We start from the raw sequence: 16,266 nt of genomic DNA on the forward strand, positions 1-16,266 counted from the left end.
TATATATGAAAGGTATGTATATATATATATACCTTTCTTTACTTCTTACTTTGTGGCTGGTGGTGTGGTTGGGTAGCTGGCTCCTGATGTCCTCCTTTTCTGGCTGTACCCTATCTTTTATTGGATTATTTTTTCTTTTGATGATCAATTTCTTGATTTTTTTTCTGTATATTTTGGAGATCAGCCCTCTGTTCAATGTGAGGTTGGTGATCTCTTTTAAGAGCTTAAAAGCTTCTGACTTTTTCATTTGTTCAACTTCTACTGCAATGATTTCTGCTGTTGCTTCTACCATTTCTTTCCCTCCCTTTACTTTGCTTTTTGTCAATTTTATAGCAAGATAGAATTGATTGCCTTGCCTAATTTGTTCTTTTTTGCATTTTAAGAATAAAATTTAGATTGCTGGGTTTAGAGCTGCTTTCTAGTATATGCATTGAAGCCTGTCAATCCCCCCAACAGCATACTTCTTTAGTTACACTACACAAATTGTCAGGTTTTCATTTTATTTTAGCCCAAAATATTTTGTAATCCTCCTTTGACTCATGAGTTATTCATATGTGCAAATGTTAGCTTCCAGTAGCTCAACAATTTTCCAAGAATCTTTCTCTTATAAGTTTCTAATTTAATTCCACAATAGTCATAAGATGCATTTATATTTCCTCTACTGTTTTAAACTTACTAAGATACAGTGGTCTATAGTATATCATGCCATTTCAGTCACTGTAAATTCATCCAGAATAGTTGTATAGCTTAACATGTAGTCTCCCTTGTCTAATGTTATATCTGTTATAATGCATATTTGTAATGAATAGTCTACTGTTGCTAAGGACATGTACAGGTGCTTGCTAACATCATTTAAGATTTTGTTTTGTTCTATTATTTCTTCTAATGAACATGTTTTGTCAACAAGATAAGACAAAATAAAATAAGATAAAAAGGTAGATTATTATTGAATCTACTCTTAGAAAGTAATTACTAGTTTTAAATGTTTTACATTTGATTGGACTTTGCATACTGTATAAAATTTTATATATTAATACAAATTTGAGATTAATTTTCTTAAAACATACTGTGCATACATTTCTAATCTCATTCAAGGTACTCATTTTACAATGTAATGCAAATTTCTAGTCTTTGAAAGTTATTATTATCAACTGTTTAGGATAATAAGGAAATGCAGGTTAGTAATTAGTTACCTATTATAATCAAACTTTTAGTCACATTAGGTATATTTTCAAGGTCAAACAATGATGTATCTTAGATAGACAGGTCATCTTCAAACACTTCAGAGATCTACAGAGTATGGAATTTAAGATGCTTTAATAGCACAGGTTTTTTTTTTTTATGAAAGTGAGACATGTCAGCTCCTGGCAGCTTCAATCTACTTCAGAGAAGATAATGGGCATTGAAGAAATTCCACATGGGGTTTATTTTCTTTGTGGCAAAAGTAAACCACTGGGCTAGAACATACCCTTGCCTTGATAGTATGCTGTCCTAATTGGACAAGCAGGACATGAAAGAAAGTGACTTCCAAACATTGTCCAGACAAGGAGGGACAGTCCTTCAGAATATCCTGCTTCACAGAAAAGTCTATTGGATATGTTAGGCCTGTAGGTCAAACATAGATTGGCCAACATTGCAGAGAAACTTTGGGTGACTGTCCAAGCAGTCAGCATTTTTGTTATTTCACACATTTTTTGGAAGCCAGTTGCTCACAATATTATTTCCTTTTTGGATCTCTGAGGGAGCTGAAACTAGATAGTTATAGTTTTCCTTGTTTACCTGACACAGAAAGCAAGTTATGAAAGAAAGTAAAATAATTACAAGACTTTGGACTCACCAAGATAGGATAGATGTGTAATATTTTCTCTGAATTTGTCAAATGTAAGTTGACTAGATATTGCTGATACATTTATTGTCTATGTATTGTGTGTAGTCATCATACTTATTGTATATAGTTTTTCTTATATTAATTATAGTCTTTTTTATTTTAGACAAAAAGGGAAAATGTGGTGTTATTTTATTTGTCTCCTAATAAATAAAGCTTGCCTGAAGATCAGAGAGTAAAACAGCGTCATTGGTCAGCCTTACAGTCCAGGCAGTGGTGACATACACTTTTAATCCCAATAGCCACACTAGTTTGCCATAGAAACCGGACTGTAGTGGTGCACACCTTTAATCTTGGCTTTAGAGAGTAATATAAGATGGGAGGAGACAGTTCTCATACACAGTCTCATTCTGAGGCAGAATCACCATTTCAAACTGAAGTAGAGATAAGAGCCAGTGGTTGCCTGTTTTGCTTTTCTGGTTGTCAGGTTGAACCCCAATATCTGTCTCTGGGTTTTTATTAATCATACTATATTCAGCTAGGTCCTAAATCGTTTGGACACAAATAGTTTAAGTTCTCTAAATATAACCTGTTAAGAAGTATAAATGTTAAGTGTTTCCTTTTTGTAAGCTAATAATCTTAGTCATATAAAATAATGGGTTTCACAGTGACATATATAATGTTGAGTTTTTTAAGATTTATTTTATGTTTAACTATGTGTATTAGGGGATGCACTTGAGCGCAGGTGCTCTGTGGAGACCAGAGGCCTTGTTGAATCTGCCTGGAAGGTGCCCCGGGAACTGGAATCAAACTCAAGTCTCTGCATGAGCGATATACACTCTTAACCATTAGACCAACTCTCTAGCCCCAGTATTTCTTTGAAACAATGGATCACAAATCATGGAGCCACTAAGGTTACCAGTAATGAAGAAACTTTGGGAATTTCTACCATTGCTATTCATGCATTAAAAAAGAAAAATGGATCATTTTGGGGTAACTCAAAAGAATTTCTATTTAATTATTATTTTAAAGAGCAATATTGAAATATATATGTGTTAAATGAGCCTGTTTTCCGAAAGCAATTAACAATCCTGACTTGGAAGATATATATCTAATGTGACTTTTTGTGACTGTATGAGCTTGGTGACATTTCCAGAAGAAAACATCGTTAGCTAATTGTCAGGAGCCATTTCCCCCTATCATTACAGGAACCATCACCCTGGGGAGTCTGCAGGGAACTTCACACCCATAATTATGTTCTATTGACAGAATCTTCCCCCTACCCAATTAACTGTTAATCTGTTAGCAGAACACGCCTCACATTCCAGCTACCCAGGGAACCAGGTGTGGCAACTTGTGACTTCCTGGCCTATCTATCTGTCTGAATGTAACCTAGCCTACGTGACCTGGAACACGCGGCAAGAATCCAGTTACCCTACCCCCCATTCCTTACCATATATAAACTGTAACCCCTCCCTAATAAACTGAGGCTTTGACAAATCTGCTTGGCCTCCTTCTTCTGTCTTAGCTCATTCCCTTCCAGGTAGCGCCCCTCCGTGACCCTGGAATAACTAGCTGCAGGGTGGGTTACAAACCCCTAGACTAGTGACCCACCCAAGGCGGCAACAGCTAATTAACAAGCAAAGAATCAAATGAGACAAATTTTAAGAAAAGAAAAGCAAAGAGTTAAGATAGATCTCTAATTTTTAAACAATCTCCCTCACGTGAAAATGAGTGGCACTACATACAGGCTTGCACAGGAATGCAGAAAAATGTAGGGACAGTCACCCAAATGTGGACAGTGGTTGCCTTAGAACTTATAATTTTGCTTCCTTGTACTTTTTGTTTGAATTTTTTTTGCATTGCACAAATAATATTTTAAAGGTAAAAATGAGAATTAATGTCTACAAGAGCTAGTTTCAGGACAGGCTCCAAAGTTACAGAGAAACCTGTACATATATATATATCTAATTTAAATATATATATTTAAATTAAAATGGCAGGTGAGTTAGCTATGCTACATCTTGGCTTTTGTGATGAATGAGGATGGTCTGGCTTGTCCTCCCAACCCAGGGAAGACTGACTCTGTGTGGGGAGAATGTGTCCTCTTCCAGTAAAGTTTCCTCAGGGCTAGGATCTGACAGAACCGTCCAGGCCTTATGAAAACATAAGCCCACTGCTGTCATTTCCATCGCCTCCGGTGACCCACGGGCCTCAGCATTCAGGCAAAGTACTTTCCGGGAGAGGGGCAGTCTACAGCCTGGCCAGCGTCATCAGCATTCAGGCCAATTGACTAGTCACCCTAGGGCCTTTCACCCTACATAATCTATGCGCATGTGCAGCATGTCCATGTAATCGATACATATGCAGTGAATTACCTTTAAAAAGTAAACACGCCCACCACATGCTCTCCTGCCATGTTTCTTTCAGGCCGGTGTGTGCACCCCACTCTTTCCTTTCCCCACTCTGCTAATAAAACTCCTCAAGTGGGTTGTGTGTGTGTGTGTGCCAATGCTTGCAGAGGCCAGAATCGGGCATTGAATCCCCTGGAGCTGGAGTTACAGGCAACAATAAGCCACCTGATGTGGGTGCTGGGAACTAAACTCCAGTCCTCTGCAAGAGCACTTAACTCCGGGGCCATCCAACAAGCCCCTCAATCTTATGTTCTAGTCAACTACCCTGATGTGGAAAGATACACTCAGCTGTCCAGAACCTCTTAAGAATGCCTCAAGTACTCCTTGTCCTCCCAAAGGGGTCAAGAGCATAAATGACAAAAACTAAAACAAGCGAAATTAAAGTGAAAAAGAAGGGTATTTTAAAACCCAAATTTGGTAAGATAAAATGGGAAATATTTTTAATATTAAGTCATCTTTATTTGAATAATTAATAGAAGTATGGCCTCAAGAGGCCAGAACACTTAGTAATATTTGGATTTCATTTTATACATAAAAAAAAAAAACCAGGGCTGGAGAGATGGCTCAGTGGCTCAGAGCACTTACTACCTGCTCTTCCAAAGGTCCTGAGTTCAATTCTCAGCAAACATATGGTGGCTCACAGCCATCTGTAATGAGATCTGGTGCCCTCTTCAGGCCTGCAGGCAAACATGCAGACAGAACACTGTATACTAAATGAATGAATAAATCTGAAAACAAAAACAAAATAAACAAACGAAACAGAAATGGATACCTAGCCAACTCCCTAGGGTTAGTGAAGCCATGAATCATGGGGAACTTACAGCCACCACTTTACTAAATCAACGTAATGCCTAACTATATTCCTGTTTTCTAAATGTTTGTCCTCATCCCCACAGAACAGAGTGGTCGTACCCTTCACCAAGGCCACTTCTCTTTGCAACAGATGGAGGCCATTACAGAAAACTACAGCCAAGGAAAATGCAGGGTTGTAAACTCCAACTAACATATCTACAAGACAACCCCCACATCTAAGGTTCAGGGATGGTGGTGGAAGAAGGGGTGAACAGTTTTTGAAAGCCAGATAACAGTAAGTTTGCTGTAAGATTGTGTCTCCTAGAACTGTTAGAAGCAACACCCATGAAGTCTCACCAACATGGCAACCTTAACATAACCTGAACAAGGACAACCATAAAAGACACACTATTATAGAAGGGGAAAGGTTCACAAAGTCTCAACCTCAAAGCCCTGCAGGCAACTAAGGAATTCTGGCAGGAGGAGAAATAGTCTTCCCTAGGGAAGAGCTCCCTAGTGGGATATCCAATACCAAATGCACATGCAAGTAACATTGTATAGACTGAGCAGGTTGTATTTATGTATTTAAATGTGTGTGTGTGTGCACGCGCGCGTAAACCGGGCGGTGGTAGCGCACGCCTTTAATCCCAGCACTCGGGAGGCAGAAGCAGGCGGATCTCTGTGAGTTTGAGGCCAGCCTGGTCTCCAGAACAGGCTTCAAAGCTACAGAGAAACCCTGTCTCGGGGAAAAAAAAAAAAAAAAACAACAACAACAAATAAGTGTGTGTGTGTATAACAACAATTAAAAAGAGATGATGAATTTGTAAGGAGAGGTATACATGGGAGGGATTGGTGGGAAGAAAGGAAAGGGTAAATTATGTAATTATATTATAATCCCAAATTATGTTATATTATATCATAATCTCAAATTATGATATATTGTAATCTCAAAAAAGTAAAAAAATTATACTTTGAAAAATCATAGGGATTATGCTTTACCGAAGAGATAAAAATGCATGCCCATATTGTTATAATCCAATCTAGGTATCTATGATGTTTGATGATTGCAGGAAGCAAACTGATGTGCCAGAATTATGTCATAAATTCCTTCTAACATGAAAATATTAGGAGAGAAAATGGACAAAATCCTTGTCTCATTGTTGAATTTTTGAACTTATTGTCTATAAATGTTAGCTTACTGGTAAGTAATAAGCACGAAAATGCCTTTTAATCTCTTCTATGTGGGTCTCTCAATATTTCCCTTTAGTTAGACAGTATATTAAATGCTATATTCTCAAGTCACATCAGGACATATAACTCCCCTTTTATAGCAGAGATACGGCTGTTTGCTTTAAGACTTAGACAAGCAGAAGCTTTTGATTCACCAGATTTGTCTAGAAAAAGAATCAAGGAAAGTAACAGAGAGAGAGAGAGAGAGAGAGAGAGAGAGAGAGAGAGAGACTCCAGTGGAGGCAGCAAATGCTATCACAGCACTGCTGGATGACCACCCTGCCTGCTCTGGATCTACAGAAGCAGGTCTGTCACTGTGTCATCTAGCATGAAGCGCTCACTACTCAATAAATCTCTAGTGACTGCATGAATAAATTTCTCCCATTGAAAATGAAGATTGATGAACTGCCATTTACTATGATATATTTGGAGTTTTTTTTGAGACACATTATTTATATAGCCAAAGGAAAAGAAAATATAAGTTCAAAAACCTTGTCTGTTTCAGTTGAGAAACAATAATGGCAAAAAGGAAGGAAGGAAGGAAGGAAGGGAGGGAGGGAGGGAGGGAGGGAGGGAGGGAGGGAGGGAGGGGGAAGAAAACCAAGAAGGTGTATTCCCCAAATTGCTACTGGCCGCTACATGACAATGGTTGGAACCAGCGTCTAATGTTAAATAGTCAAGAGACTAGTGGCTTTGGTATCAGTAAAGACCGTTTTTATCAACTGTTCAAGAACTTTTCAAAATACATGTCAGAGTTCCTTGAAGCAAATATTTGTGGAGTCAGGGTTTCCTGCGACTTTGGCTTGTGAAAAATCATTACAAGACCGAGGAGGGATTAGTTAAATGCACACAGAAGCAGACTGACCACCCTCTAAGACCAAAGTCAAGAAACTGCTTAGTTTGATGTGTGTGTGGAGATGGCTGTGCTGGAGATCAAACTCAGGTAAGCACCTTACAAGTGAACTAATCCTCATTCCAGAAACTGTACTTAATAACGTCCAATTAGTGTTAATGCACATAAATTCTTTCAGTGTTTCCTGGACCTCTCCAATGGGCCACACCGCTTTCACATGTCAGGCAAGTGGCACATACTATTCCATACAGGATAAAGAAAGGGCTTGCTTATCTGTGCTTTCCATTCCTTATGGGGCTATCTTCCCTAATTTCCTGACTTCTAGGGTAGTCTTGTCTTTCCTATCCTTTTTCTGATGAGAGTACCTTCCCCAGGTTTAGGCTGAATGCCCACATGTACAACACTGGGCATGTAGTAGAAGGTATGAATAGAAAACTCCCACACTAGTGTCCTTCCAGGAAAGAGATCATGCTAACAGTTCCAGTGTGGCCCTACGGCAGACCTCAAGGTCACAAAGTGGTTCTATCTTCCAATATCTAGATCTACCTCTGCCATCAAAGAGTTTCCGGTGTCCCCGTAGTTTTTAGACCATTGTCTCAATCATCTTCAGACATCCCCAGAGCACATTCTTATCTCTACAGCCATATTTGCACATATCTACCCTGCTCCCTGAGTTCAGATCATCCCCGTTCACTAATGAACTAGATCATGCTTTACAGTAGTTTGGCCAAGAGTAGAAGTCTAGAGACCAGATGTCAATACAGATGTGCTAAATGGGGATTCCTCTGCTTGTCATGCAGTCTCATGGTCCAAAATAAGACTGTTGGTCACGGATTGTTAAAATGCCAAATCTCAGCCAAGGGTGATGCTGTAGAGGGTTCCCATGGGAATGGAGTTAGGGTTGAAATTGAGGTGAAGAAGGGGGCGCCAAGAACAGGGACATGATGGACAAAGGGAATCCTGGGACCATTCTTGCCTGAGTTCCTTCTTATGAGAGAGGATCTTTGAACAGACCATTTTTTTTTGTTTTAGTTTTGGTTTTTTTAATTTCCAAGGATTGATTTTCATTCAGCAAACATCCTCAGCTCACTTAAATTAAAGAGCCTTCCTTCTTTGGCATGCTTCCCCTGGCTGCATTAGCAGAGCAGAGCTCAGCACTCTCCCCGATGCCGCTGCTGTCCGCTGTCACAGCTGATGAGATGCCATTCCACCCCGGTGCCCCTTGGGGGACAGTGCGGAGGGGAGTCTCAGTAATAACTAAAAGTTTTTCAGAAAGCCAAGTGTCCCTGTAGCCATTTATCATGTCCTCTCGATGCTCAGCAAACCAAGATAGCTCCCTGCATTTTCTCCCCCACCCCCATTTTTTTTCTTTGAATCACAGAAAGGAATCAATAATGTTTGTCTGTAGCTTCCACTGTGAGAGCTGTTTCAGGGAGAAGGAAAAGGAGGGTTGACCATTTCACAGCAGAGGGAACAGGTGTCCAGGGAAAAGTGAAGCCCTGTCCAGGACTGACCATTCCTACATGCAGAATGTAATGGTTTCAAGAGAGAAGAGGATGATGTCCTCCAGCCCTCGGGAAGTCTCTGTGGAACTCATCTGGGGAGGTAACTGTAGATCACAATGTCTGATGAACTCAATACCTCCTCTCAGGTGTCTTCAGCCACAGACTGGACCTTGGATGCTCATTGCACTGTGTAGTTTCAGCAGAATAGGATAAAGGGAGGACCTCATGCTGGACAAGCTAAATAACTGCCTCAATAATAAAATGAAATAATTACAAAAATACATGGCAGTATGGGAGCAGCAAGAGATAAAAGACTAAGTAAGAGTTCTGCCCTCTCCTGGATATTCACTACAACAAGGCATGTCTAGAAAAAAAAGGTAGAATTGATAGAAAAGGATTGGAGCCCACCCCATTGTGAATAGGTAGAAGAATCAGAAATCCTGATCAATGAAGTTCCATTACTTAAGATACATTCTTCTTGGTATAATTCCTGTCCATGGCAGATTGGGAACAAACATACCTTCAAACTCCATGATTTCCAGTTTAAGTCCCTAAGTCCTCTTCTCTCCTCTCTCCTCTTCCTTCTCTGTTCTTATATCTCTTTCTCTCCCCTCCATACTTCTTTTTCCTTCTTTTCTACTGTCCCCTCTCTCCTCTCACCGACTCTGAACTGGGAATCAAACCTGCGGCTTACACAGCTAAGCAAACATTCTACCAATGAGCTGCATTCAACATGGGCCTAGTCAAAGCACTTGGCTCTTTGGTGAAATGGTGTCATTGTAATCGTGACATCTCAATCACCTTACATCAGCTGCAAAAGTCAAACAGGATCGTTCCCCACTTCTTAAAGCTGAAGACCAGTTAACAACCTAGATAAGACTTGGAAGGCAAAAGAAGACATGGCTCTTCCTGTTCCTCCTCTTCTTTCTGCTGGCAAGCAGTCAAGTTAAGGCCCTTCAGCAGCACCAAGCACCGCACCATGGGCAGCATCAGTGGCAGCCTTGTGATCACTAGACCAGCCAAGGCATCTGTGGGACTCTCTTGATGTCTGTGACTCAGATGAGAGGGGGTGCAATACATGTAAATCAGCATGTTTACCTGGGAGAGAAGATGAAGCAACAATGGGAAGGGAATTCTCCATCAAGAACAGAGCTCTAACACTGGGAGAGAAAAAAGGATGAGCTCTACACTTGGCTAAAAGATGCTTTCTTGATGACTGCCGCTTCCGGAAGCAGTTAATGGCCACTGTGCTGACAATTCCCACAAAATAAGGCAAGATAGTTAGTATCTGTTTCCCAGCCAAGCCCACGTGAATCTCATCAGCACTAGGAAATGCCCTCTCTGCCCTCTCTTCTTTATTCTTCTATATCTCCTTCCCCATGACCTGCCTTTAATAAAATGAAAATGTAAGTCCAAAAGGCCTCACACTATTGAGTGGCATGGGATATTTTCTAAACACACATACAAAAGCCAACATGGTAAAACACTTTTCTTAATATAATCTATACTCACATGCCAACATGGTAAAAACACTTTTCTTAATATAATCTATAGTTTTCCAAATGACTACAAATGATTTATCTTTGCTCTACACCTAATAGGACTGCAGAAAAGAAAACACAAAAACTAGAGGGTTTATGTACTTGAAGCATGGCAGGAGTAGGGATAACCCCTTGTCCTTACCTTGCTTGGCAGTCAGCAGGAACCTATATCCCCATCTCCTTGCAGAAAGGAGATAATGGGCTTTAGCAGTTCTCTTGTCAGCTGAAGATGTAATTCTGAGACAAAGAAGAAAGGGGCAAAGTTTTCCTAGCTTTCCCACGAGAGAGAGGAGACGGAGGGAGACTCTGCGGGCTTCCTTTCCACCACACCCTTATCTAACTGGAGCGTTTCTCTGAATGGTACTCATGGGTGCTGAAAGCAAACCCAGCACTGATCATTCAGCGGCATGTTCAACGCGTGCTTAAATTTGTGCCTAGGATAAGTAGCCCCAGTTCTGGAAGAGCTGTTAAGATCATCTGGGGTCCTCGGTGTCAAAGAGTAACAGCGTTGTAGAAATCGATATAGTATCTGAAATAGTGACAGCAGACTGATTTCACTAAAGACCAATAACAAATGTGCCTGGAACTGGAAATACAATTTCAACTTGAGTCCTCAGACCTGTTAACAATAGACATACTACTTATAAGATTGGAGCTTGGGTCACCAACTCCACCCATACCCTGTACTTTCTTGTCACCATTACTGTGGGAAGAAATTCCAGAGATAGCCATTTATTCACTAGGTGTCACTTGGCTGGTAACACCCCTTCCATCAGGTCTAACTGAGAACTGACAACCAAGAAAACAACAGCAGGATATCTGGCACTGGAGTCACTATAGTCCATTACTGACGTCACTGCTGTCAAATCCCCACTCAAGAGTCTCTAAGCTCTTCCGTCCACCCTGTTTGCTTGCTCTGTTTGTTGTCCCGAGCATAAGTAGTTGGAGCCCGTGCTACCAAAGCTCACGATGTTCCTGACCATTACAAGAGATACTCACTCAGTTGGCATATGCTCCATATGCCATTCGGCTTTGTTCCTGTCCTCTTGATTAGGCTAGTTAAGCAGGTGCTCCTTTTATAGTTCTAGCCCAGTATTTACAAGTTCCTGCCAATGCCTGTAGGCTCTTTGTTCCTAAACCATTCTACCAAATGTGTGTGTTTGTTGTTGACTTCATTGTAAAACAAATGAAAATGGAAATAGATAGACTGTTGAAGATAATTATCATGGCAATATCAAGAAATGATAGTTGACAACCAGATGGGCTGAAATAAAATGCAATAATCATAGAACTGAGTAGATACAGACCTCAAAAAGAAAGAGTACGTGGTAGCATGCGGGGTGCTACTATTGGCCTTCTCTGTCTTACCTCCCCTAAGAGTGCACTATATTAAATATGCCCAACACAGTAAGTGATATTCTTTTGATGGTGACAATGAATCATAAGAAGCAATAAAGATTAATCTGGCTTGTTTTTCATAAGAAGGTAGAGAAGGGCCAGAATATAGCTCAGCAAAAATAAATAAATAATAAAAAAATTGCTTGTTGCACAAGTCTAATGACCTAAGTTTAATCCCTGGAGCCCACATAAAAGGCTGGACATGGTAGCATGCACCTGTAACACCAACACTTCAAGATAAAATGGGAGAGAGACAGGAATACCTATGGAAGCTTGCTAGTCTGGAGTGCAGGGCTCAGCAACAGAAACAAAAGAAATTGCTTCAACAAGATGGGAGACAAGAACAGACTCCTGAAAGTTGTCTTGTGACCTCCTCCTTAAAGTTGTCTTTTGACCTCTATATGTGCACATGGCATGCACAGGCAGGTATATACACACACACACACACACACACGCACACACACACACTTTTTAAAAGAAGGTAGAAAAGAGTTCAATTAATATTTCTAACTTTTTGCATACTGCGAGCTGATAAAACTTGGCACCTGAAAGGGGGACACTTTCATTATAATGATAACCACAAACACCACTTCCCAGTGCCTGCTCTACCAGGCACTACGCCAGGTGTTTAATATATATGATCATTAATCCTTCTGGACAGCGAGGCTGCAAGATGGCCAGGCATGTATCTGAGGAGGCTGGGAGAGGCCAATTTGTTCTGTTGTGGCCCTGGCAATTAATTTTGTCTTGAGAATTAAAGACTTTATAGATTGTCTCCTTTAGAAGACCAAAAGTATGCAATGGTTTCACTTAATCCACTTCATTAAGCTGGTAGAATTTGGCATTGGCAAGGATAGAAATCCCTTCTGAAGTATCTGTACCATGCCAAGCAATGTGTCCAGGAGTTTAGCGTGAACTATCCCCAGTCCTGCTAGGTAGTTATTATCATAACCTCATCATACATGTTCAGAAATTATTCTTAGGGAAGTTATTGTCTGCTTAAGGGCAGTAAGTGAATGGTAGTTCCAAGACTCCCACTCAGCTGCCTTTGGTCCCAAAGCCATACTGCTTGCACCCCATTCTCAGTTTGTACAGGAAATCCCCACATGTCCCTTATTGGTCCCTGGCAAAGCACATCAGAACACAATCTCTCTGATGAGCTTCCTGGTAGAGTGAGAGGGTTCCTATTTCTAGCTCTTGTGCTCTATGGCACAGTATCCCTAGCCAAAAGAAAAGAGCCATTCTCAGCCCAGTCTGAGGCAAGGGAGGATTTTAATCATATTAGAGGAGCCCTTCCTGAGTAATTCCTTGACGTCAAACACTGAGTCCATGCACCTCTCAGAGTGACCAGCCTGGCCCTTGTCCACTATATTGCTCTTTCCTGGCAGCCGAAGTCACCCTTAAAATAGCTTCTGCACCTTGGAAGAAAGAGCAAAGGTGCCTTTGAGGTTGGGCAGGGCAGCCCCTCAGCAGCAGACAGCTCAACTCTACAAGACAGCCAGGTAGACATTCCATTCTCCAAGAACAAGAGGCCAGAACAACCTCATGGACACAATACCCCAATCTTCCTCTGTGGTGTTTATTCTCATTCCTGATCTATCCTGAAACCCACCTGACTTGGTATTCTTGCTAAGAACGACAGTTAAATGGCCCAGTCTTGTGCAAGTATCAACCACAGCCTCTCTAATTTCAAAATGGCAGTGACCACATCATGCCCAGAGGACAGTCTTCCACAGCAGGACACATATGAAGTTAGAAGCTGATGGAAGAACAAACCCTGTACATCACAGTTAATGCTTTCTGCACATCGTCTACCTGGAGAATGAGTGAAGACAGCCATACAGGACACGTTCAGGAGGGTTGCCTTCCCAGAAGAAGAGGCAAAGACAACAGCACTTGATAAAAGTTGTTTCTTTACATCCTGCACCACTCCCCAGTGGATGCAACCTTTCTTCAGAGGCGACTTCCTCCTCCCTTTGGTCATTTACTAGCTCTGGATCCACCTTTTCCGGGTGTCTTTTTTAAGTGCTCTAATCCACAGCAGCCTGTTTTCTAAGCCTCTACCATACAAAGTCCTTGTCAATCAACCCAACGTGTACTTACTATGGCAGGCACAATAATGGCCTCTCCAAAACACCACATCATGATTCCTGAATGAAATAGGGGGAGGAGAAACTGTAGATGTAGCTAAATGGAAGACTTTGTATTGGAAAGATCATACTGGGATATTCAAGAGTTGAGCCTAGATATAAACACAAAGATTCTAACACAAAAGGGAGGTGGAAGAGGTCAGGGTAATATGACATGAAAAGCACTCTGCTCTGGCTTGGATCATGGAGGAAATTGACCATAAGTTGGGATTGTGGTTGGCCACTAGAGGCTTGGCCACTGGAGGCTGGAAATGGACCCCTCCACCCGACCTCCAGAGACAGCACAGCCCTCAAACATTTCATTCTAGGGATACCCCTGTCTGCTGCTGGACTTCTATAGGAGTCTGAAATAACAAATAAATAATGTTTTAAGCTATAAAAGTTGTGGCAATTGTTACAGCAACAGAAAGCTAGTATAGATATTCACTAGATATATTATTCTTTATATTTTGCTATTTAATTTGTGTGGGCTTTATCTCCCTGAGACACTACACATTTTTAACAAATTGACCTAATTTATTTCCTCTTTTTCCTTAGGCCTGTGAACTCCATTCTTTGAACTCTAATCTTCTTAGCTCAGAGTCCCTTCTGCTAACGTATAGGAGCGATCAAAAAAAGCTAGGCAATCCGAATGGCTATAGATTTATTTGCTCTTGCTGTAGCAGCTGGACACCAACAGACTGGCCCAAGACAGGCAAAACTCTGCATAGGCATCCATGCTGTTGCTGTTGTTTCTGCAAAACAAAACTTCCACGCTCCACTCTTAAGACCAAGGAAAGCTCTGTTTGTTTGCTTCATTTGCACCTGGCTTTCCTTCCCAGAGTGTAATCAACATCACGAGGGGCCTCACTGAGGTGCTGTAGTAGAACCCATTGTCACTGAATTCCGGTTACCAGGTTGTAGTTTTCTCTTTACTCCTTTGGTGACAAAACACACTTTCAACTCATCTGAGCCCTCCCGCATCTGATTAAAGGTCTCATCTATTGCATTCTGTTTCTAATAAATCATACAGAGTATTTCCAATCATGCATACCACAAAATTACATTTTGCAGCCCTTCTAAGATGCATTTCATGTACTGCATCTATTCTTTAATTTATTTCCTTGTGCACATCAATTGATTTATCTACTAACCAAATTATTCATTATGTATTTGTTGAAAGACTGGCTGAAGGTTAAACTCTTCATCCTCCCCACTGGAGAGCTCTATCTGAGGAGGATTTTAGAGCTGATTCTCCAGATCCATAACAAGTGTGCTTTGGGTTCTTGGTGGATTTACCAGGAGGCCATTGTGCAAAGCTTCTGCTGACAACTTCAGGACAAGGTACCAGATGAGACCAAGGAGTCAGGAAACAGTGCCGCCAGTCCAGCTGGCTTGCTTTCTGTCTCCCTGTCATGAAACGCTGTTACGTCTTTTGGCAAAAAAAAAAGGACCAAGATATTTGTTTTTCTTTTCCTCTCATTTCTTCTGAAAAATCATGTAATCTTCATGAGAGGAGGCAACACCTCTTCTGGCTGTGTCAGCCTCAAAAGGCCATTTTCTTCTTCTTTTCTGTTGACTTCTTCAGCTGTTCTTCACAAGACAATTCCTTTTTAAAATTATTTTGATTTGTGTATACGTGTGTGTCTTTGCACCCTGTGTATATAGTATTCGTGGAGGCCAGAAGAGGGCACTGGATCCCCATGGGACTTGAGTTACAGACAGTTGTGAGCTGCCATGCGAGTGCTGGGGCTTGAACCCAGTTCTTCTGGAGGAGCAGCAGTCAGTGAGTCTCCAGCTCCCTTCACAGGACAACTTCATTAAGAAGGGGAAAGCGGAGTAAGCCCAAGAAAGTACTATGAATATGGTATGAAGTTCTCAGCTCATTTATAGGTCAGAATCAGATGGGAATTTGAGAGTTTCAGTCCAATACAGTCATAAATCAAATATGGAAACTGGACTGGTTCAGTCTCGTCCTTTTAAGTAGGAGTTGGAATAAGAAGCCTGTCTCCTAACTTCTACCTCTTTCTACTAACTCTGTCCCCAACAAACACATGACCTCCACTAGCCAAACCATGCACTCCATGAAGTCATCCACAATATCAGACAAGGTGAAGGAATCTGTCACACTCAATATGGGAAGTTAAGTGAGCTTTGAAGTATTGAAATGTATTCTGTGGGTATTGTTATGAATCTAACTCGGGTTTCATTCTTCAGTAACTTATTTATCGTAAGTGGTAGCATCAATATTTACTTTCTTGCTGTGAAACTGTCAGTCTCCTAAATGTTGGTCCAGGAACTGTAAATGATTTATGCCTGGTCATTGAGCCTCTCACCACAAATCACATTAGCCCTGAGGAAGAGAGACATAACCGTAGCTCCTTATGAGTTTGTTCCTAGATCCAAGAGCCCAGGCCTCCTGCCTGATGTGGCCAACTAGTAAGCCATGTTCTAACATTTTAAGTACTCAAAAGAAAACTTGGAAATATAATTAATTCAAAACAAACACTCTTGTTATTCCTCTGCCCACAGACAATAATAGTCATCTTAATAAGCTGTGAGAATGTGGAATATATATA

The sequence above is a fragment of the Alexandromys fortis genome, unplaced genomic scaffold (genome assembly GCF_014885135.2).
Source record: "Alexandromys fortis isolate MF-2015 unplaced genomic scaffold, M_Fortis_MF-2015_v1.1 scaffold_45, whole genome shotgun sequence".
Lineage (NCBI taxonomy): Eukaryota > Metazoa > Chordata > Mammalia > Rodentia > Cricetidae > Alexandromys > Alexandromys fortis.